Below are 22,479 nucleotides of genomic sequence, written 5' to 3'. Positions count from 1 at the left end.
TAATAATTCATACTGCAGTGCATGATGGGAGTTTTTACTATGGTCTTACCCAGCATACATTGCAGCATGAAGAATTTTGTTGGTTGTCACCATTGTTGAGATTCATATACTGGTTCATTATGTCTGCGTGCGTCAAAATACCAGAAGAGTTTAAGTGTTTATATGCATTAAATACAGTCGATTTCAAATTAATTCATCATAACTATTAGAACAACAAGTTCCTTGCACGCTATTTCACAAGGTTAATTTTTCAAAACCTAAACATACAACACAAAGAAGAAAAAAACAAACAATCAGTACAGCTGTAAAAGCATGGTTTCTCATTGTGCAGCCCTGATCTCTTTACTTGACAGCAACACATGTAATGCTGCAAAGAGAGATCTAACACAGGAGTCAAAGGCCAAGAGCCCAACTAAAGCACACACTGATCTCCATGATGGTGGCATCATTTTAACCATTAAAACATTAATATCTGATCCTCTGTAATTCTCAATAACAGCAGGTGTTCATCACTAATGCACAATCATAATTTAATTAGACACTTAATTATCTCATTAACTTTAACTCTTTGAGGACTTGGGATTTGACTTGAGACTTGCTTGTGACTTGAAAGGAATGACTTGGTTCCTCCTCTGGTGAAATCAGCTGCAGAGTTCATGGGTGCAATAAACAGGACTTTTACTTTCTGACCCCTGGATTGTCCGCCTCTGCTAATATGTACTTTTAAAGTACCAAAATGGACCCTGTAGGTACAGACATGTACCTTTTTGAAAGGGTACAGCCCCAGTGATAGCTTCTGTACCTTTATTTCTGAGAGTGTATACAACTACCATTTCAAGGTCCAATAAGGTATAGCTGTCAGATTTCATTAAAAAGGATCTTCATTAGTGTTCCAAAAATAAACTAAAGTCTAACAGGATTGGAACAAGATTTTTCATGTAACATTTTGGGTGAACTAACCCTTTAAGTTAGATTACTAACCTCCAATTCATGCTAAATTATCTGCATCTACAATTGACATGGTACTGCAAAAATTACTTTCTTGTACAGCATTTGAAAATAAAAAAACAAAGATTCATGCACTCATGCCTCACATTTCAATGTGAAACTATACTATACAACTATACTAAACTAAACTTGTGTGCTTTTAGTATCTCTTGCCATGTGCCAGTTTGTGGAAACTACACAGTAAAATCCCCAGTGTTAAATCAACACTGCTTAGAGTGTATTTGGTCCCACTCCAAATAGTGTTAAGGTAACACTGAAGCAGAGTTAAAGCTAATGAGATAATTAAGTGATTAATTAAATGATGATTGAGCATTAGTGATGAACAGCTGTTGTTAACAAGCAGAATCACTGAAGAAAGTAGAAACACAAGAACAACAACTGACTTCAGCCACAGCCTTTGATCAAATCAACTGAAATAAAAGACATTCAATCTCTGAAGATCTCAGCAGAGGATGATTAAACAACCCCACAAACAGCATCACCAGCTTCACTCATTAATAACCAGACTCACTTTATTTCTGTCAGACATCTACAGAAGATGTTATTGAGAATTAACTAAGGTTTAGATGATGTTTTATTGGTCAAAAAATGATGCCACCATCATGGAGGTTGGTGTTTGCTGTAGTTGGGCTCATGACCCTTGTAGAACTTTTAAATAGTTTTGCTTCTAATTAATTGCAATAGTATTTCACTGCAAACACTTGAACATTGCTGAAACAGAAGCTTGATGTAGCAAATTACACTTTCTGCTTATAAAAGACATGACTAACCAACATAAAGTGGTTTCTCTTGCTTGCGCTTTGATTATTGACTTAAATTCATCAACTAAAAAGCATCGTATATTTCTACAATAATTTTGAGCTCTGTATTAAACATATAGGACCGTAACATTTCAAAAAGTTGAGGAGTTTCAGGTCAAGCTTTTAGACATGAACACTTATCATATGATCCTCAACAGTGGTGACAATAAATATTTATACTGCAGTGCATGGTGGGAGTTTTTACTATGGTGTTACCCAGCATGCATTGCAGCTTGAAGAATTTTGTTGATTGTCACCATTGTTGAGATTCATATGCTGGTTCTTGATGTCTGTGTTTGTCTATACGATACAGTTATGTAATTGCAAAAATCCCCCAAAAAAACCCAAGGCATAAAGTCTGGCCAGTTCGCAATGATTGCCTCATCACACAGAAGCATCTACTAGGTGCTCAGTGTAAACCACTGATCTTTCTCCTTTACAACAACATATGCATTGTTGCAAAGAAAAAACTAACACAGCAAGTCAAGTGGCAAGAGCCTAACCAAAGTAAACACTCATCTCCATGATGGTGGCATTGTTTTTGACCAATGAAGCATCAATGTTTAAACCTCTGATAATTTTCAATAAGAGCTTCTGTAGTCATCTGACAGAAATAAAGTCAATAATAAGTGGAGCTGGTGATGCTGTTTGTGGAGTTGTTTAATCCTCCTCAGCTGAGACCTTCAGAGATTTAATGTCTTTTATTTCAGTTGATTTTATCAAAGGCTGTCGCTGAAGTGAGTTGTAGTTCTTGTGTTTCTATTTTCTTTCAGTGATTCTGCTTGTTAACAGCAGGTGTTCATCACTAATGCTCAATCAGCACTTAATTAATCACTTAATTATCTCATTAGCTTTAACTCTGCTTCAGTGTTACTTTAACACTATTTGGAGTGGGACCAAATACACTCTGAGCAGTGTTGATTTAACACTGGGGATTTTACTGTGTACTTTTTTTTCCTCCATCTTCAGTCCAAGTTCCATGTTGAGATTTGAAAAAAGCTCAAATTGTACATGGATTCTCAAAGTCTTGGAAGCGTAGGTTCCCATCATCTCAACCTTTGACCCTCGTTCAGGATTTCTTCACAGTAAGACTGGAAATGACAACATTTACATTTACATTTACATTTACATTTTACATTTAGTCATTTAGCAGACGCTTTTATCCAAAGCGACTTACAATTGGGGAATACATAGAGCGATTAATCTTGAAGAGGCAATCAGACATACGAAGTGCTTGCAACACCAAGTCTCAGGCATTGTTCAAATAAATACAAACTACCAAAGGAAGGAATAAGTAAAGATAATTTTTTTTTTTTTTTTTTTTAAGTTTAGGATGAAGTCAAGTGCTGTCGAAAGAGATGAGTTTTCAGTTGTTGCTTGAAGATTGACAGGGATCCAGCATTCCGGATAGAGGTGGGAAGATCGTTCCACCAGCCAGGAATGGTGAATGAGAATGATCTAGAGAGTGATTTTGCGCCTCTCTGTGATGGTATCACGAGGCGTCGCTCACTAGCAGATCTCAGATTTCTGGAGGGGATGTAGTTTGTTAATAGAGAGTGCAAGTAAACGGGTGCTGAGCCAGTGGTTGTTCTATATGCAAGCATCAGTGTCTTGAACTTGATGCGAGCCGTGATTGGTAGCCAGTGCAGGGAGATAAAGAGAGGTGTAACATGGGCTCTTTTGGGCTCGTTGAAGACCAGTCGTGCCGCTGCATTCTGAATCATTTGTAGAGGTTTGACTGTATTAGACGGAAGTCCAGCCAGAAGAGCATTGCAATAGTCCAGCCTAGAAATGACAAGGGCCTGGACAAGAAGTTGTGCAGGCAGTTTAAATACTTTTACAGTCGCTGTGGCCGGCTTCTGATTGGCCCAGCCAATAGCCTTGTGCAAATAACTCAAGACGAAACTAACACTTCGCTTGCAAGGAGCACTGAAAATGATCCAGGTTCCTTCTTAGCCGAGGTGCAAATTATTATAATTAACAGAAAGTGCAATCAAACAACGAAACCTCAACGAAAATGCAGAATAGAAATAGAAGGGAAACGAAAGTATTCCTTCCCAACAGCAAGTAAATAATTTAAACAACAGATCTATGACTAAGTATCGCAACACTTACGAGCTGCTGTCCGTCTCTTCTGGTGAATATTCGGCTTCTCCCACAAGAAACTAAATGAATGAAAGTGAAGTACAGAGTAACATGCAGAACAGGTTGAGATTGAATTATCAGCTGCTATTCCAAATACTTTACATTTCAAACATTGTTTATAAAATGCTAAACTTGCATTTCCAGTGATCTCCAATTGCATCTGTCATGTGATCTTGTCAACAGTGTTTTACAATATACTTAAAGAGATAGTTCACCCAAAAAAGATAATTCTATCATTAATTATTCACCCTCATGTCGTTCCAAACCCATAAGACCTTCATTCATCTTCAGAACACAAATTAAGATATTTCTGATGAAATCCGAGAGCTCTCTGACCCACGGTGGTGCTGACGCTGCACTTTGTTTACTGGCAAATGAACGCACACGCATGCGTTGTGGTACTCTCGTTAATGGCAGCAGACTCTCCCAGGAGAGAAAAAATCATTGAATAAAGTTATTTTTGTTTTCTTTGAGCACAAAAAGTATTCTCATAGCTTCGTAAAATTACAGTTGAACCACTGATGTCGCATGGACCATTTTAACGATGTCCTTATACTATGTTTCTGTGCCTTGATCGTGTAAGGACCCTTGCTGTCTATGGAGGGTCAGAAAGCTCTCAGATTTCATCAAAAATATCTTAATTTGTGTTGCAAAAATGAACAAAGGTCTTATGGGTTTGGAATGACTTGTGGGTGAGTGATTAATTTTCATTTTTGGGTGAACTATCCCTTTGATTATTTTCAACTAAACAGCAACACAATAAAATGCTTTATATACAGTCTCATTACACAAATTCCTTACATTTGTATGGATTCCAGCGTAGGTGGCATCTCCTCTGGATGTTTTATGTTTAAAATAAAACAAAGAGAATGTGTAGCTCAGCCACAATGGGAGGAAATGATAACTTCTTGAATGACAGCAATCTGGAATCACCAGTAACAAATAAGAAATTATAAAAAACACATGGTGAATTCAGAAAACCACTTCAAACATTGATTAAATCTTCCCTACACAAACAAAAGTCAACTGAATAAATGACTCAATGACTAATTTTTTGTCAGTATTGAACAGGCCTAATGGTAAATAAAATAAAAACAGTTAATAAATAAAACAGAACACAAACCCATGATAAGAATGCAGGGGGTGTACAGTACAGCAGCAGCAATTAGACCTGTCATTAGAAAAGAAAACAAAAGAAACACCATGAATCTCATGAACTGCTGTCCCTTTAAAACATGACTCACACCTGAAACATCCCAACTCTTTACATCAGTCAAGACATTATCTTATTTAAGACTATCACTCGCCAAAAATGGTCATTTTTACATAATTTTGTGTGCTTTTGTCCGTGTAAGTGCGAGAGAGAACTCTGTGCGCTACTGATGCGCTGTCTGAAATAAAACAAATAACAGAGGTAGGACTTTCAAGTCACAAGCAAGTCTTCAAGTCATATCCCAAGTCCTCAAAGAGTTCAAGTTAATGAGATAATTAAGTGACTAATTAAATTATGATTGAGCATTAGTGATGAACACCTGCTGTTAACAATCAACATCACTGAAGAAAAGAGAAACACAACTACAACTGACTTCAGCCCCAGCCTTGGATGGAATCAACTGTAAAAAAAAGAAAATAAATAAATAAAAAGAAAAAACATGATGCCACCATAATTGTGGTCAAGGTTTGCTTTAGTTGGTCTCTTGACCCTTTTACCAATTCAAAATAGTTTGTTTCTAAACAGTGGCAACATTGTTTCACAGCAAACATTTGTGCATCACTAAATCAAGCCTTAACAGGTTAACTTACGATTTCTGCTAATAAAAAACAGAAAAAAAAACACTATGAAAGAAATGTATTTTTTTTAATGTTATTTTATTATTTCCTTTATATCACATTACAAGACCAAAAAGAAACATTTTTTCATAAATACATTTCTTATAACCATATAATTTAATCGATTTGTTACCCTTTGTTCTTTAAACATTTCCAAGAATTAACCAGTTTTCAGGACCATATCAAAAGGAGAAACATTTGGTATGTTCCGTAGCTTATCGGTTACATTGGCTGGTAATTTCTGCCCGTCTCTTAGAATATAATCCCCTATACCTTTTAAACTTGATGTAATTACTGATTTCACTGGGATCTCATATCTTTGAAAAACACATATATTCCTAGATTTCCATAGTGCTTCTTTAAAAACATTTATAATTACCCACCACCGGATCCATTTTTCACAATTAACCTTTTCCAATTCTCCATACCAAATATCACCTTCACTTGGCATTCTGTACACCTTATGTAACCATAATCAAATAAAATCCCAAACCCTCTGGGCATAAGCAGTGTCTTATTGTCTCTTCTTCTCCACAGTTTGCTCTAGGACACAGAGAAAGGCGAGAGCAACCTCTCCTCTTCAAGAAAGCCCGAGTGGGTAAACAGTTTTGTACAGTTTGCCAAGCAATATCTTTATGGACATTAAACAAAAAAACATCGTTTACATTTCTCCAAACCGTAATACATTCTGATTCAATGAGACGACCTATTGGAGTCATTTTAAGTACACTGTAAAAAATTGCTGTAAAATTTACAGTAACTTACTGGCAATTTTGGTTGCCAGTAAGACTGTAAATTTACAAGAGTACTGTAAATCAATAATTACAATTGTACTGTAAAAATACAGCAAACTCTTGCATGCTGTAAAATTGTTATGATGGTGTGTAAACATTTGGTAAACTTATTTCATTTGATTCTACTAAGAAGGAACATTTCTTAATATAAAACTGCAAACACTTAATTTATAATAGTAAAGTTACTAAAAACATGACTTTAACTCAAATCGTTGCAGTTTATCATCAGTTATAGCACACATGCATGTGGTAAAGCACTTAACAAAGAGATCATCACTGTATCAGCAACTCTACAGTTACTGTCTTTAAATAAAGCAGCAGAACATCAGTGTTTGTGGCTCATCATTGACTGAAGCACAGGCTCTACTCTCCACCACAATGGTGATCCACAAAACTAAATTAAACTAACAGATCTCTCCTGTGCAAAATAATACAGTTCAGTTAAATATTTACTCTCCTTATAGATAACACCTGCTGTTAACAAGCAGAATCACTGAATGAAAGAGAAACAAGAACTACAACTGACTTCAGCCACAGCCTTAGATGAACTCAACTGAAATACAAGACATCATTAAATCTCTCAAGATCTGATTAAACAACTCCACAAACAGCATTACCAGCTTCACACATTACAATTTGACTTTATTTCTGTCATATGTCTATAAAAATTATTTGAGAATTAACAGAAGTTTATTTGTTTTATTGAAAACGTTTCGTTTGACCTCACCATTGTGGCGGTCAGGGTTTGCTTTAATTGGGCTCTTGACCATCAAATTTTAATCTTAGTTTTTTTCTGGCTGCTGTAATTGTGTTTGTAGAGCACATTTGTTATAGCATGAAAAGCCAGGACAATGTGTGATTACGTGCTTTTGATTGATTATTGATAATGATGTTATCATTATCTAGTGGCCTGATTCACTGATCTCATTCAGAGGCTGATCTTTAAAGCCATGATGTGGATTCTTTTATTTGTTAGTTTGGTGTTGTTTATAGCTGCTATATGAACCTGAAAGAGACAACAAACTGCTACTGAAATTTTTTTTAAATGTCTTATTCACAAGACTTTTAGTACTACAGCAGCAAATAGACACACACAGACATCAAGAATCAGTGTATGAATCTCAACAATGGTGACAATCAAAAGCTTAATGCTGCAATTCATGCTGGGTACCAGCACAATACAAAACTCACCCATGAATCCCAGCATGCATTGCGGCATGAATAAATTATGCCGCTGAATTGTCCACTTATTGTCTTTAATTCTTACTATGTGCTTTTATTTTTTATTTTTTTGTGTTTTAGTAGCATGTTTTGTGATGTTCAGAGTTGATCTATTTATTTTGTTGATTGTCACCGTTGTTGAGATTCATACACTGACTCTTGATGTCTGTGTGTGTCTAGCTGCTGCTGCCGTAGTACTAAAAGTTTTGTGCATAAGACATCTTTAAAATTTTTCATTAGCAGTTTGTCGTCTCATTCAAGGTCATATAGCGATTGTAAACACACACAAACACAAAAAGATATCCACACCCACATGGTTTTAAAGATCAGTCTCTGAATGAGATCAGTGAATCAGGCCTCTAGATAATGATTATATCATTATCAATAATCAATCAAAAGCACATTATCACAAATTTTTCTGGCTTTTCATGCTACAACAAATGCGCTTTACAAACACAGCTACAGCAGCCAGAAAAAAGCTAAGATTAGAGTTTGATGGTCAAGAGCCCAAGTAAAGCAAACCCTGACCGCCACGATGGTGAGGTCAAACTAAATGTTTTCAATAAAACAACTAAACTTCTGTTAATTCTCAAATAATTTTTATAGACATATGACAGAAATAAAGTCAAATTGTAATGTGTGAAGCTGGTAATGCTGTTTGTGGAGTTGTTTAATCAGATCTTGAGAGATTTAATGATGTCTTGTATTTCAGTTGAGTTCATCTAAGGCTGTGGCTGAAGTCAGTTGTAGTTCTTGTTTCTCTTTCATTCAGTGATTCTGCTTGTTAACAGCAGGTGTTATCTATAAGGAGAGTAAATATTTAACTGAACTGTATTATTTTGCACAAGAGAGATCTGTTAGTTTAATTTAGTTGTGTGGGTCACCATTGTGGTGGAGAGTAGAGCCTGTGCTTCAGTCAATGATGAGCCACAAACACTGATGTTCTGCTGCTTTATTTAAAGACAGTAACTGTAGAGTTGCTGATACAGTAATGATCTCTTTAAGTGATTTACCACATGCATGTGTGCTACAGCTGATGATAAACTGCAACGATTTGAGTTAAAGTCATGTTTTTAGTAACTTTACTGTTACAAATTAAGTGTTTGCAGTTTTATATTAAGAAATGTTCCTTCTTAGTAGAATCAAATGAAATAAGTTTACCAAATGTTTACACACCATCATAACAATTTTACAGCATGCAAGAGTTTGCTGTATTTTTACAGTACAATTGTAATTATTGATTTACAGTACTCTTGTAAATTTACAGTCTTACTGGCAACCAAAATTGCCAGTAAGTTACTGTAAATTTTACAGCAATGTTTTACAGTGTATCGTTGTTTAATCATGCTGCTTTTCATCATCTTGTAGAGATACCCTGTGTGATTCTAAAAGTTCACAAGTTTGTAAAAGGTTTGTATGAGGCATCATAAAAGTGTAAATGTAGGGGATTGTTTGTGTATGTTTGTGTTTGAGTATTTTATTCCTAAACTATACCTAACTTTTAACTTAACCAGCTATGTGTCATATAAAATCTTCAAAAGGGGACACATCCTTTGATAAATGAACAGCGACGCCAAAGTTTACGATGCCAGACCCCCTCAAAAAACTCATTAGATTTCAAATGAATTGCGTCTCCAGAAACACCTTTAGATGTTTTACAACAACCCTCTTGATCTGATACGGTCGCGTCGTTAATCATACATCCAGACACACAGCCCAATCAACAATTTGATCTCACAGTGATGTCACCATGAGCTCACAGGATACTCGTGATGAGGTTTAGATTAATGACTTCTCACAAAGACTACATAATGAATCTAGGTGATGGTTGCGCTGTTATCGTCAGTAACAAACCAATATCACCTGGTTGCAGTCTCTTTTTGGTTTTTCTTGCCATAATAAATGTTTTCAAACACAGTTACAGCAGCCCCAAAAAATATAATGTTATAAAGTCAAGGGTCAAGAGCCCAACTAAAGCAAACACTACTCACCACGATGGTAACGTGAAACAAAACAATAAAACATCATCTAAATCTCTGTTCATTCTCAATAAGCGCTTTTGTAGATGTCTAACCCCCCTGAGTTTGACACGGTCGTGCGAGGTTATCTGACGGAGACTGCGTAAGATAGTCTGCTCTTTTTCTTTTGTTTAATTTTTGTAACAAGATTTTGACGAGTAGCTTATACTCTTACTTAACGGTCTGATATTTTTTCTTTTAGAAGACGGGTAAGATAAGTCAGATCTATTTGCTTTAACTTGCGAGAAAAGCTACCTTTTCATTTGTAATGTTAGAACGTTGTAAAATATCTTACTTAACGTTCGCTTCTGATGCTTTTTGTTTTAGAAGATGGTAAGATGAGTCAACTCTATATTATTTAACTTGTAATGTTATGCTATTGTTTTAACTAAGGTGTCAGATGCTTTGTTTGTTTTAAATAAACAAACACGTACACTTCTACTTCTTTTTATTTAACTTAAAACGTTTTTAAACTAGTTAGAGTTCGTTACAACAACACTAGCAAGTCGTTGCTCATTTTACGTATATGTTTGATGTTTTTTGTTGATATGTATGCGTGAAAAACTCCAATAAAAACTGCCCTTTGTCCCGTTTAACACAGTTTCACAATTTAAAGTTTAAACACATAACAGTCTTCAATGGCCCACACAAAAACACGGTTCCCAAAACATTCGTAAATACCTTAGGATCACTGGACAGTAAAAACAGATGGTCATTTACATGGGTGGGGGTGGACAAAACAGGTGTCCAGTTTGGGTGGGAGGGAGGGGTGGGGGGGTCTTATCTTTATGAGGGGCAATAAATGAAAATTTGGACATATAGCACACTGGGATCTCTCTGCTATTTTAGGCTATAAATATGTGGCTATGTTACAGCTCCCCTTTGAAGCTCTTGTGCTTTTCTCCTTTTTCATCTCTCCAATCCTATTCTGCTCACAGGTGATTGGAGACGAGTTTTGTTCCCACTTTTGTTGCAGTTTGCAAATGTTTGTAAAATAGCTTCTGTTTTTGCTTTTCAGATAAAAGAGTGGTTTCAGTGTAATATGTTGCAGGCTCATTTATTGGTAATAAATAATTGATAATAAATAATATTGATGATAATAAATCATCAACAACAAAAAAAAGAATATTGGGCTTGTTTTTGAAGCTGCGGTTGCTTATTTGTCTCGCGAGAGTTGGCAACTGTGCAGACAGCATGACAGTAACGTTACAGAATTAACTTCTTGTGTGTGTGTGTGTGTTTAACATAAGACAATAAAAAGTCTAAACCTACCTTGTTTGGCAGAAAAGGCGTTATCCTTGAAGAACCCAGTCAAAACTTTGGTCTCACAGTGATCTCACAGGATACTCGTGATGAGGTCACAATGTGAGGTAACAGTGAGCTAAAAGTGTAACCTCACAGCGCCCTCACTGTGTGCTCATACTAATGTGAGGTCAAAGTGCACTCACTGCACAGAGACTAGATACCCAGCATGCATTGCAGCATGAAGCTTTTGATTGTCACCATTGTTGAGATTCATACACTGATTCTTGATGTCTCTCTTTGTGTTTGTGTCTTATGTTTTTATAATTCTTTATAACTGGTTATGAGACTGCTGGATCCTATGCTGTATAATCATACAGCTCTTGTGTTTAAAAGCTTTAGATTAACAAAGTCTCACCAAAACTGCATATTGAACGTAGGTGATGATTTTCTTGCCTTCATCAATAAAAAATCAATATCACCTGGTTGCAGTCTCTTTTTGGCTTTTCTTGCCATAACAAATGTGCTTTTTAAACACAGTTACAACAGCCCCCCAAAAATATAACGTTATAAGCTCAAGGGTCAAGAGCCCAACTAAAGCAAACACTAATCACTTTGAAGGTAGCGTCAAACAAAACAATAAAACATCATCATCTAAATATTTGAATTCTCAATAAGCGTTTTTGTAGATGTCTGACAGAAATAAAGTCAGTCTGGTTAATTATGAGTGAAGCTGGTGATTCGTTTATTTCAGTTGATTTCATCGAAGGCTGTGTCTGGAAGTCAGTTGTATGTTTGGAGAAGGTTCTTATAACAGAAATCTGTTCACTGTAAAAAGTGATCCACTATATTTACTCAATAAAATTGAGGTAACAATTTGCACTCACTTTCTTTGAGTAGATTCTATCCTATATATTGAGTAAAGAGTACCTAAATTTTACAGCTATGACAAACTAAAAGAAATTAAGTAATGTCTACCTAATATTTTTCATTAAATTACATAACTAATTACTTATAAAAATTGAGTAACATTAACTCTATTGTTAGTAGGCAACAGTTCATCACTGTAAAACCCAACAAGTTAGGGTAATAAACCGTTTGAGTAAACCGATTGCCTTAAAACATTTAAGTTTTTAAAACTAACAATTATGAGTGCTCTGAACTTATTTCAGTCAGACATCTACAGAAGAATCTCATCTTATTGAGAATTAACTAAGGTTTAGATGTTGATTTATTGTTTCAATTGAAGTAACCATGTTAGAGATCAGTGTCTGCTTTAGTTGGGCTCTTGACCCTAATCTCTGGTTAAGTGAATGTTGCGTTGATTGTAGTAAAAGTGTTTCTGTGACAGTCAGTTAACAAAGGAGTTTCTAAACAGTTTGTCCACGAAAAGTTTCAATCTATGGCAGAATGATTTTTATTTTCTTTTATTGGTCACCATTGTTGAGGTTCATAAGCTGATTCTTGATGTCTGTGTGAGTCCAGTTGCTGCCATAGATTGAAGTTTTTTGTGGACAAACTGTTTAGAAACTTCTTTGTTAACTGACTGTCACAAAAACACTTTTACTATAATCAATGCAACATTCACTTAACCAGAGATTAGACACACAACGAGTCTGTACTCACTCTCAATGAGATCAGTTCACCTACAGATGATTGTCATTATAAACATATGACAACCAACTACTGATCATTTCCTCTGGGCTTTTGAGCTGTAACAAATACGTCTGAGGAACACATGGTTACAACAACCAGAGACGAAAAAACTAAACAAAAAAACATCTAACACAGAAGTCAAGGGTCAAGAGCCCAACTAAAGCAGACACTGATCTCTAACATGGTTACTTCAATTGAAACAATAAATCAACATCTAAACCTTAGTTAATTCTCAATAAGATCTTCTGTAGATGTCTGACTGAAATAAGTTCAGAGCACTCATAATTGTTAGTTTTAAAAACTTAAATGTTTTAAGGCAATCGGTTTACTCAAACGGTTTGTTACCCTAACTTGTTGGGTTTTACAGTGATGAACTGTTGCCTACTAACAATAGAATTAATGTTACTCAATTTTTATAAGTAATTAGTTATGTAATTTAATGAAAAATATTAGGTAGACATTACCTAATTTCTTTTAGTTTGTCATAGCTGTAACATTTAGGTACTCTTTACTCAATATATAGGATAGAATCTACTCAAACAAAGTGAGTGCAAATTGTTACCTCAATTTTATTGAGTAAATATAGTGGATCACTCAATTTTATTGAGTAAATATAGTGGATTACTCAATTTTATTGAGTAAATATAGTGGATCACTTTTTACAGTGATGGGCGTGCACTCGTGAGCACATCATGTGAGAGCACTGTGATATCTCTGTGATAGTGTTGAGAAACAGGAAGTAGAATGTCCCCCGTGACTGATATTTGAGCTGCCTCCTCTCAACCTGCTCAACATTTTGAGTACACAATGAGCTCACATATTACTTACACTGTGAGGATCACCGTATGAGAATGGTGTGATGTCATTGTGATCATCGCGTGACCTCACGTGCTGACTGGGAATTCTGCGATGTCAGATCTTCACCTAGTCTTATCTTAATCTCTTTAAAAAAAAAGAAAAGAAAAAAAAAGTCGTAAATGGTGTCTTCTTTTCTTGACATTTACTCTGCCAGCTCCTGTTGAAGGCATAAAGCGCTCTAAACACAGTTTTACCTCAGATTTAACATTCTTACAGCTGCTTAACATCACCTAAACAATACACCGCAACAACGATTAAAAAGTTAATTAACTTTTAATTATAAAACTAAAAGTGAGAACATTGTACACTCAAAAAAATGATTTGGTCTAAATTATTCCAGTGTTCATGTGTTTCCACACTACAGAGTGTTCAAGTAGAATTGAAGCAGTGCTGGAGTTAAGGAGATAATTATGTGATGATTGATCATTAATGATGAACACCTGCTGTTATCAAGAAGAATCACCGAAGGAAAGAGAAACACAAGAACTACAACTGACTTCAGCCACAGCTGAAGATGAAATCAACTGAAAAAAAGAGACAATAAATCTCTCAAGATCTGATTAAACAGCATCAGACTGACCAGATTGACTTTATTTCTGTCAGACTTCTAGAGAAGCTCTTATTGAGAATTAACAGAGGTTTAGATGCTTTATTGTTTTGTTTGAAATCACCATCAAAGAGACCAGTGTTTCCTTTTGTTGGGCTCTGGGCTCTTGACCCTTGACATGTTGGTGTTAATATTAGACTGGTTGCTTTAATTGTGTGTTTATATAGCACACACTTAGTTTAGCCAGCAAAGCTAAGAAAAAAAAAAAAAAAGTTGTGGGCAAATGATCCACCGATCTCATTTCAAGTCCAACATCTGATTGTATGGATGTAGTACTGTTTTAGATTTTTTATATAGCTTCAGATGTAGTAGTCTTGTAAAATCAGATCATTTAAATAATTTACAAATCACTTTGTGCTCAAAAACTTTTCATCTGTAACAATGCAAAGATCACAGACATCAAGAATCAGCGTATGAATCTCAACAATGGTGACAGTCAACAAAATGCTTCATGTTGCAATGCATGCTGGGTACCAGCATAGTACAAGACTCTCCCATGTATCCCAGCATGCATTGCAGCATGAATAAACAAAGCAGCTGAATTGTCTGATTATTTTCTTTTATTCTTACTATTTTATTTTACGTATGCTGTTATAGTTGTGACTTTTAGTAGCTTGTTTTGTGATGTTCAGAGTTTTATCTGAATATTTTCTTGACTGTCACCATTGTTGAGATTCATACACTGATTCTTGATGTCTGTGGTCTTTGAATTGCTACAGAAGAAAACTTTGTGTGCACAAGGTAATTTGTAAATTATTCAAATTATCTGATATATTATCTGTTTACGATACTGCAAGATATGAAGCTACAAAAAAATCTAAAACAGTATAATGTCTATATAATCAGAAATTAGACTTGAAATGAGGTCAGTGACCAGTGACAAGATCTACCCACAACTCTTTTTCACTTGGCTTCGCTGGTTAAGCTAAGTGTGTTTTAAATGATCACACAATTAAAGCAACCAGCGTAATATTAACACCAAAATGTCAAGGGTCAAGAGCCCAGAGCCCAACAAAAGGAAACACTGGTCTCTTTGATGGTGATTTCAAACAAAACAATAAAGCATCTAAACCTCTGTTAATTCTCAATAAGAGCTTCTCTAGAAGTCTGACAGAAATAAAGTCAATCTGGTCAGTCTGATGCTGTTTAATCAGATCTTGAGAGATTTAATGTCTTCTTTTTTTTCAGTTGATTTCATCTTCAGCTGTGGCTGAAGTCAGTTGTAGTTCTTGTGTTTCTCTTTCCTTTGGTGATTCTTCTTGATAACAGCAGGTGTTCATCATTAATGATCAATCATCACATAATTATCTCCTTAACTCCAGCACTGCTTCAATTCTACTTGAACACTCTGTAGTGTGGAAACACATGAACACTGGAACAATTTAGACCAAATCATTTTTTTGAGTGTAACAAGTAACTTGCCTCCACGTTGAGTAAGATGTGACGGTGTGCTGAAAATGTTGAATATGACGGCTCCGACATTCATTTGCCAAACAAGCTAGACAGCAACTAAGTTAAAGTTACAGTTACAGTTCATGTTACATTTAACAAAAACTAATTTACCACGGAAGTGTAAGAACAGTTCCCTAATCCCGAAATCCGACTTTAAAATGAAATTTTGACCGATACTATCTCCGTGAATAATGGCACCTGCTCTAGCACTGTTTTCGCACCGATAATCAACTGAGCTTCTTGTTCCCACAATGCAAAGCGTAATTTAAAAAATACAGAAAAACACCTGTAAAAACCATATACTGAAAATTGCTTCAAATTATTACGGTATATTGTACTGTATTTTTACGGACTTTTTTTTTACAGTGAAGTCTTATTTTCTTCAGTTCATGTTAAATGTCACATTGACTTGAGTTTACATTTTTCTGTGAACTCACATGAAAAACAGTCTCTTCAAATGATCTCCTCTCTTTCAGATTCAGTGAGGTTCGATTGATATTTATATACACATCTGAGTTGAAATATACACCAGTGTTATGTGACTGGAGGAGGAGTGTTTTGCAGTTTTTTAGACAGAGGAAGTGAAGAGAGACAGGATGTGTAAAAAAACAGTTAAACACTGCGATCACTAGATCAGCTGTCATTTTTACATGACGCTCAAACCCTGCAGATCAAAGACACATAGGACAAATATATTTTACAGTGCAAATACCCATCAGTTTTTAGTACATTAGTGTCATTTTAACAATTTTTCTAATGCCTTCCAGAATGTTCAGCCTTTTCTCTTTGATTTCTCTGCTTGTTATTTCTGGTGAGTCTCAAAATCTTATGTTCACGCATATGAAGAAACCCATGACTGTCGTTCAGTATTTTTGTCTGTATTTCTGTGTTTAATGTCAGTTTGATGTGAATGCTGGGAATGTGTTGCTCACATACTGTAGCTCTTCAGTTCTGCAAAACTAACACACACACACTCAGTACTGTGCATCATGCCTATAGTGACAGATCAAATTAGACTCTTCCTGGAAATGCTGGCTAGTGGCGCCATTTTTGTGTTCATGTAAAGGTTTTTGTTATTCACTTGGTGGAATGTTAGAAAGTTTGGGATACAGAGAGCAGGACTAGGACTGACATGTTGATCCTATTATACTTTGTCTTCTGTCTGTTTACAATGAGTACAAACTGAAGACATGATATATTTCATACACTGTAAAACCCAACAAGTTAGGGTAACTCAAACCATTTGAGTAAACCAATTCCCCTTGGCTTAAACCATGTAAGTTTTAAAACTTGCAGATAAGTAATTAAGTGATTAATTAAGTGCTGATTGAGCATTAGTGATGAACACCTGCTGTTAACAAACAGAATCACTGACAGAAAAGAGAAACACAAGAACTACTACAACTGACTTCAGCCACAGCCTTAGATGAAATCAACTGAAATAAAATACATTAAATCTCTCAAAATCTGATTAAACAACCCCACAAACAGCATCACCAGCTCCACTTATTAATAACCAGACTGACTTTATTTCTGTCAAACATCTACAGAAGATCTTATTGAGAATTAACTAAGGTTTAGATGTTGATTTATTGTTTCATTTGAAGTAACCATGTTAGAGATCAGTGTCTGCTTTAGTTGGGCTCTTGACCCTTGACTTCTGTATTAGTTGTTTTTTTTGCTGGCTGTTGTAACCATGTGTTCCTCGAACATATTCGTTGCAACTCAAAAGCCCAGAAAAAATTATCAGTAGTTGGTTGTTATATGCTTACAATGACAATCATCTGTTGGTAAATTTATCTCACTGAGAGTGTACATAGACTCATTGTGTGTTGAATCTCTGGTTAAATTAATTTAATGATTATAGCAAAAGTGATTCTAAGAGCCAGTTGTTCTGTGGCAGTCAGTTAATAAAAAGGACTTTCTAAACAGTTTGTCCACAAAAAGTTTTAATCTATGAAAGCAACTAGACTCACACGGACATCAAGAATCAGCTTATGAACCTCAACAATGGTGACCATTAAAAAAAATAAAAATAAAAATCATGCAGCAATGCATGCTAGGAGCCATGGATGCGTTTTGTACTATGCTAGTACCCAGCATGCATTGCAGGTATTATTATTTTAATGGTCACCAGATTTCTGTGATAATGTCTTTCTTCCATAGATTAAAACTTTGGACAAACTTTAAAGTCCTTTCTATCACAGAACCAGTGGCTCTTAGAATCACTTTTACTATAATCAATACAACATCCATTTAACCAGAGATTAGACACACAGTGAGATCAGTTCACTAAAAGATGATTGTCATTACAAACATATAACAACCAACAACTGACCAGTTCTTCTGGGCTTTTGAGTTGTAACAAATATGTTCGAGAAACACATGGTTACAACAACCAGAGAAAAAAAAAAACAACAACACAGAAGTCAAGGGTCAAGAGCCCAACTAAAGCAGACACTGATCTCTAACATGGTTACTTCAAATGAAACCTTTCATCTAAGGCTGTGACTAAAGTTATTTGTTGTTCTTGTGTTTCTCTTTCTGTCAGTGATTCTGTTTGTTAACAGCAGGTGTTCATCACTAATGCTCAATCAGCACTTAATTAATCACTTAATTACTTAACTGCAATGTATATTTTATATATTTTAGTGAACTCAACTGAAATAAGTTCAGAGCACTCATTACTATTAGTTTTAAAAACTTAAATTGTTTAAGGTAATCAGTTTCCTCAAACGGTTTGAGTTACTCTAACTTGTCGGGTTTTACAGTGTATATAACAAAAAACTATATAAACACAATCAAAGCAAACAGTGAGGTACTTTACACACTCTCAGAAATAAAGGTACAGAAGCTGTCACTGGGGCTGTACCCTTTCAAAAAGGTACATGTTTGTACCTAAAGGGTCCATTTTGGTACAAACATGTACCTTTTTGAAAGGGTACAGCCCCAGTGACAGCTTCTGTACCTTTATTTCTGAGAGTGCATAAGGCTGGGCACATCTTACTTTAGAACTTCTGTGTTGTTGAGAAAAGAAAAAACAATTACAGAGAATGGAATAAATTTCATGTATTTGCCTGTTTTACATTTTTCAGGGATTTGCAGCCAGAGATGGCAGGTTCAGTACTCAAATGTGAAGAAATGTGTTCTAAAGGGTTCAACAATAAATTTATCAGGCAGTTATAAACACCCAGATCGTCTCACTGTGACAGAGATATTCTGGACTGTAAACCCAAATAAAGACATGAGTATGAATCTGTTGAATCATCCAGATTACAGCGGCAGAGTTCAGTTCTTCCAGAATAAAGGAGTCTTCTTTCTCAGACTCAGTAATGTGAAGCATGAGGATGAAGGAATGTACTGCCTCAGAATCCTGACAAAAGTAGAAAAACAAAGATTTCTTGGTTATCCTGGGATTGAGCTCAATGTGACAGGTAGAGTGAAACTAATATTACACAGACAGATTTTACTCTGTTCTTCCCTGCACTTATACATATATGTTTTCTCCATGATTTCAGAGCTCAGAGTGGAGATTCCTGAAGAGGTCGTTGAGGGAGAATCACCTGTTTTATTTTGTAAAACCACCTGTGACCTCTCAGATAAAACAGACTTTACCTGGTATAAAAACAGCAAGCGTGTATCAGAATCGATCGGCTCGAATCAGCTGTTGCTGCGGTCGGTCAGCAGTGATGATACGGAAACTACAGCTGTGCAGTGAGAGATCAGAAACATCTGTCATCTCCTGCCCTCACTCTCAGTGTTAGATGTGCGTCAAGACTTGATCTTCATATCAGCAACATTCAGTCCAGACTGATCAAAGATGCACTGATTTTATATTTTCAGATCCTAAAAGAATTTTGTCCATCAGTGCGTCTGGTGAAATAGTGGAGGGAGATTCAGTGACTCTGAGCTGCAGCAGTGACTCAAACCCTCCTGCTCTGAACTTCAGCTGGTTTAAGGAGAATCAAACCTCAGCTGTTGGATCTGGACAGAGTTTCATCATCTCCAGCTTTAACTCCAGTCACAGTGTACTATTGTGAGGCTCAGAATCAATATGGATCTCAGAGATCAGCGTCTGTGTCTGTAACATCTGCAGGTATTAATATGATACTGTAGGCTCTCACTGAACTCTGCTGGTGTCACGGGCATCATGTGAAATCATGTTTTTTCTTCACTCAGGTGGCCAGAAAACCGTTCTGTATGCAGCTGCTGGAATCGGGGGCATGCTCATCTGCATCTGCATTATTATTGTAGTAATAAAAATCACAAGGTAAGAGAAAACTCTCATTATATTGTATTTATACCACAACCCCCCCCCCCCTTTTTTGAGTGAATATTCCCAAAATTGTAGACTAATAATGTTTTTTTTTTCCAAACCTGAGGTGCATGAGCTCATATCAGTAAGGCCTAATATCAATCAGTTCTAATAAGAAACCTTGGCCCGGTTTCACAGACAGGGCTTAGACTAAACCAGGATTAGGCCATAGTTCAATTAGGACATTTAAGTAATTTTTATAAACATGCCTTAGAAAAAAACATTACTGGTGTGCATCTAAAGACAAAACAAAGGCACTGATATGTTTTAAGATCAGTCAGTGCAAGTTTCTTTCAGTTGAAACAGCTCAGACTTACATTTCAGTCTAGGATAGGCCTTGTTTGTGAAACTGGGGGTTAATGTGCTAACTGAAAGAAAACAAGTTAACAAAAAGATTTTGTCAAGATTTAGTGATAGCATAATTTAGAAGCATTTTTTAAAAGGCTGGTCATTTTAAAAACAGAAACACCAAATTAAAGGATTTTCAACACAGCACAAGAATTGAAACTTTTACACTACATAAGAATTTCTGAGTACATTTTACAAGAAAATACAATTTTAGTCCTTCTTACAAATCTTACGTTCCAGCTATTCTGCTACTTGCTGTTTCTTTGTAACTGTTTGTGAAGTGTACTAGAAATGTGTACATCAGTGTTATCTTTGCTCTCCGTGACATGGACACTGTGTGTTTCATTTTTCTTCTCTCCAGCAGGAAAACAGGAGACGCTGGCGTCCGAAGCAGCGTTTCAAAACAGGCAAGTCCAGAACAGCATCTATTTCAGCACGTTTTCATGTAATTGTGATCACAGTGGGATCATCCGGTCTGTGTGTGTTTATTCAGGAAAAACACTCTATCAGACAAACCTAAAACAACATATGACTTGTACATACTAGCAACAGAAAACAGAGAGCTGGAGATGAAGATGAGGTTGAGTACGCCAGCGTCCAGCACCACAGAAACACCGGGAACACGACCGCGGAGGCCGGATGTCAGAATGGAAACACTGTTTCTGCCGGGTGAGACGCACTTCACCAAGTCTAGCATCAATAGTGTTAAAGATGTGAACAAACACATAAACTCTCCAGCTTTCTTAAGAAGAATGAGGCACAGGTAACTTAGAGAAACAAGGTTTTATTCATCTGGTTCATCTTATTTTGTATTTTTTAATATTATTGAACAGATCAAATGCTGAAAAAGTGGATGATTCTTCTGTGATCTACAGCAGCATCAAAGTCGCATGAAGAAATGGAACATCTGATCACAAACTATCCATCTGAATCGGCGTTGTGCTCATTTTCAACCCCCTGATAAATTGCTACCCCTCTTGCTCAAATCGCTATATGATTGTCTAACCCTAACCCTACCAACAGAGGCGGACAATCCAGGGGTCAGAAAGTAAAAGTCCTGCCATATTTTTGTTCCACCCATGAACTCTGCAGCTGATTTCACCAGAGGAGGAACCAAGTCATTCCTTTCAAGTCACAAGCAAGTCTCAAGTCAAATCCCAAGTCCTCAAAGAGTTAAAGTTAATGAGATAATTAAGTGACTAATTAAATGATGATTGTGCATTAATGATGAACACCTGCTGTTATTGAGAATTACAGAGGATCAGATGTTGATGTTTTATTGGTTAAAATGATGCCACCATCATGGAGAGCAGTGTTTGCTTTAGTTGGGCTCTTGACCCTTTTAGTAACTCAAAGTAATTTGCTTTTAAGCAAGTGCAGTATTGTTTCACAACAAACATTTGTGCATTGCTGAATCAAGAACTCGATGTAGCAGATTAGTTTACGCTTTCTGCTTTTAAATCATTTGAGTGAGAATCATGAAGGTTTCTCGCTTTGGTTTATCGAGTGATATTCAGCTATTACTGAATTTCAGGAAAAAAAAGTCCTACCAAACAAATGCTACTGTAGTGATTACATATTAGGAGGAAGAACAGCATCAGCTCAGGCTTTTAGACATGAACACTTATCATATGATCCTCAACGCTGGTGACAATAATAATTCATACTGCAGTGCATGATGGGAGTTTTTACTATGGTCTTACCCAGCATACATTGCAGCATGAAGAATTTTGTTGGTTGTCACCATTGTTGAGATTCATATACTGGTTCATTATGTCAAAATACCAGAAGAGTTTAAGTGTTTATATGCATTAAATACAGTCGATTTCAAATGAATTCATCATAACTATTAGAACAACAAGTTCCTTGCACGCTATTTCACAAGGTTAATTTTTCAAAACCTAAACATACAACACAAAGAAGAAAAAAACAAACAATCAGTACAGCTGTAAAGCATGGTTTCTCATTGTGCAGCCCTGATCTCTTTACTTGACAGCAACACATGTAATGCTGCAAAGAGAGATCTAACACAGGAGTCAAGGCCAAGAGCCCAACTAAAGCACACTGATCTCCATGATGGTGGCATCATTTTAACCATTAAAACATTAATATCTGATCCTCTGTAATTCTCAATAACAGCAGGTGTTCATCACTAATGCACAATCATAATTTAATTAGACACTTA

The 22,479-nt window shown here is 36.0% G+C and overlaps 2 pseudogenes; both read left to right on the top strand.

Moving 5' to 3' along the window:
- Nucleotides 1-22,479, top strand: part of LOC131546541 (B-cell receptor CD22-like) — a 127,875-nt pseudogene that overhangs the window by 14,291 nt on the left and 91,105 nt on the right.
- LOC131535823 (B-cell receptor CD22-like) lies at nucleotides 16,340-20,814 on the top strand (annotated as a pseudogene).

Source organism: Onychostoma macrolepis, chromosome 01 (assembly GCF_012432095.1).
Source record: "Onychostoma macrolepis isolate SWU-2019 chromosome 01, ASM1243209v1, whole genome shotgun sequence".
In the NCBI taxonomy this organism is placed as follows: Eukaryota; Metazoa; Chordata; class Actinopteri; order Cypriniformes; family Cyprinidae; genus Onychostoma; species Onychostoma macrolepis.
Note: the sequence above shows the minus strand (reverse complement) of the source record. Positions and strands in the feature narration are given on the sequence as shown.